Source organism: Pteropus alecto, unplaced genomic scaffold, assembly GCF_000325575.1.
Source record: "Pteropus alecto unplaced genomic scaffold, ASM32557v1 scaffold20, whole genome shotgun sequence".
NCBI lineage: Eukaryota > Metazoa > Chordata > Mammalia > Chiroptera > Pteropodidae > Pteropus > Pteropus alecto.
This window is the reverse complement of record NW_006436298.1, coordinates 44,443,742-44,446,892: the sequence shown is the minus strand read 5'-3', so window position 1 is coordinate 44,446,892 and position 3,151 is coordinate 44,443,742. Positions and strand designations below refer to the sequence as shown.

The window sequence follows — 3,151 nt, the reverse complement described above, 5'->3', positions numbered from 1 at the left end:
TTATTTTATTTTTTATGCCTACAGCACCTGGTCTTCCTAGGCGGTCTCCCATCCAAGTACTAACCAGGCTCGACCCTGCTTAGCTTCCGGGATCAGATGGGATCAAGCTCGTTCAGAGTGGCATGGCTGTAAACTATATACTATTTAATTTTTAATATTGTTATTGCATGAAGGTACTATTTATTCAGTTTCACTGCTTTGTAATAATCCATTGTGTGAAAATACTATGATTTATTTATTTGCTCTCCTCTTAGACCCTTGGAGTGCTTTCAGTTTTTGTCATTACAAACAGTACTGCTAAGATACTTGTATAGTTCTTTGTGTGCAAATAGGCAACAACGTTTCTGTGGTATATACCCAGAAATGAAATTGGGTATACATCTGAGACATGCAGAGTTTGAATGATGTGAAAGTAAAGCCAAATTATTTTACAAGAGGCTGTACCAACATGCCCTCTCCAGCATGATACGTACTTTGCCACCTGGGATACAGGGGTGCTGTGGTAACCTGCTTTGTATTTTATTTGGAGCAGCTTCACTTTTACACTTTGTTCAGATCTTGTGGCTGCTTTTAAGAAAAAGTACAACTCTATCATGCTGCTTCCTGTAATAAGTGAGCAGAGGAAGGAAGCATTTCAGGATGGCTGGCTCATATGTAAACTAGGATATTACTCAAAAGTCAAGGCCACTAAATATATAGGTGCTTGAACAATCTCAGTATCCCTCACACAGCAGCATGAGGCAGAGAAACCATGCAGAATTCTTTGAGAAACAAATGGGTGTCCAGGAGGGAAGCGGTGGGCATCTCCTAATTCTTCTTTCTTAGGTAGGACTAGCTTGTTAAGTGGGATCAAATTTACTCATCAAAATCATAATTGTCCTACCTCATCTGTACTCTGCTTAAAAAAATAAGTCCAGAACCAAATCCTAAGTGTGCCTAGGTATCTAACTTATTTTTATAAAATCTTCACTCTCTAAGCGTTTTCGTAAAACTACATCTTCTCAAGCCATGAGGCTTGTGTTTAGTTCAGTCAAAACCTATTAGGATAGAGTTGATACCTTGATTGAAATTGAATTCATTTATGCCCATGTGAAACATGGCAAACAGCAACCCATAATAAATTTTCCTGTTCTTAACTGAATGAAAATAGGTTTTTATAATTGAATTTCTTTGATGTTTCTCACATTTGCATCCTGAGGAAAATGGAAAGATTTATTACAGGCATGATATGAATTGCCCATCTGCAAAAATATTTTAATAACAGATGTTTCTACAATGACTGGAAAAGATGGAGAGATAAGAATGGGTCTGTCAGCCTTCTTTTATGATGAATTCAATTAATAATAGATACAATATTGTTTTTACGTTAAGATGGTATTGGTGGAAATTAAAGAAATCTATAGAAATGGAGTAAGTGTTTGGACCAAAAAGTCTGAATCATTAGATTTAGCAGATTTTCCATGAGGGGTGCACTATAGATAGATAGGGTCCAGAACTTTCCCACCCCCTTGAAAAGCTATCAGGAGTTCCCTACGAACCCGAGGACTGAGTTTTCAGTTGTAACTCTAACTCTCAAGACTGCTTAGCTGGAGTATTTGCCATTTCTCTAGTCATTTCTCATAATGCTTGTACTTGGTAGGAACGCGATACATATTTGTGGAAATAATAAATGAATGCACTCGCCTGACTCACCCTTTCCCTGCCACTACCATGATCTATGATGGAAAGTTAAAGAAAAAGACAGTGATAAAATTCCAAATTTTATACACAGTCTTTTCTAGGGTTTCACAGTTCAAACTTACATGAATCTAATAATAATAAAACCACAAATAACAGGAGGCATTTATTTAGTGCCTAGGATCATTCTAGGTTCTGGGTTAGACACTTCATATTTAATCTTTATAACAGGATTACAACATAAATCTCATTTTTTTCCATTTTACAGATGAGTAAAGTGAAATTTAAGAGGAAAATTGCAGAGACAGTTATGAAATCCAGATCCAATTCACTGTGTTGCACTGCCTCATGAAAAACATTTTAAAAATTCTTTCCAATGTTTATTTATAATTAAATTTTAAAGGTATGTGAAAAAAATCAAATATATATATGCTTTTGATTCAAAGCAAAGACTCTCTCATACATTTTCTATGTTACATGGAGCTTTTGAAAGTTAAGGCGGTCACCTTGAAGTAAATAGACATCAGAAATAAATATTAAGTTGCATTTATTTCCAGAAATACATAGAAAAACTCATAGTACTCTGGGGAAAATATTACAGTATGGTATGTGCTGGTGTGTCTAAGCTTTCTCTGAAATGTGTTTAAATTATTTGTCCATGTCTGTGCTGGAATGGAATTATGCTATCTGACTGGCCACTCTCAAGACTTCTGTACAGAGCCGAGGACTTTATCTACCTGAAGGACTTAGTAACCCAAGGAGCAAGCTCTCTCTGGATTTAGGACTCAGTGCTCATCTATCTACTTCATGACGTGTTCTCTCTTTGAAAGTGACACAACTGCCCACGATTCTTCTTTTATTACTTATGTTTAGTATTCATGTATTTTTCCCTCTTTTTAAAACATAGTTAATCCCTTAGTGGTTTAACCAATGTCTTGTACTTTTTCTATGTTGGTTCGGAGTGTGCGTCTTCCTCAGACAAGGCTGACTTTTGCTGGAACATGAGCAGCAAGAAGTTCTACTCTGTTCAGCTCTGACCCGGGCACATTCTCTAGAGGTAATTGCTTAACATTGTAATTGCTTTATGAGGTCTCACAGATACTGGCCGTTACCCTTACACTATAGGACCCTATGTCCTCAAATGCTACACATTAGTAACCCTCCCACCCCCAGCGGGTTCCAAGCTTCATATCTGGGACCAATAAATGGCAAAGTAAAGGACAGGTACAGGGTAATTCTACACTGCAGCAAAATTTAGCTTGCTATCTTGAAAATAGTCATACTATTTTGGGATTTTACAGTAAACAAAATCCAGGCAGCAGACCAGAGGGGCCATTTACGAGTTATAAAATTGCCTGTGTGAGATAAGGCAACTCATAAATGATTCAGCAAAGTGCACGGGATAAATCTTATTTCTCATACACACGAATCCAAGGAAGATTCTGTGATGTTCTTAGCCCCTGATAATGTTCGA

The 3,151-nt window shown here is 36.9% G+C and overlaps 1 pseudogene; it reads right to left on the bottom strand.

Moving 5' to 3' along the window:
- Positions 1-15: 15 nt before the first annotated feature.
- LOC112480710 lies at positions 16-134 on the bottom strand (annotated as a pseudogene).
- Positions 135-3,151: the final 3,017 nt, after the last annotated feature.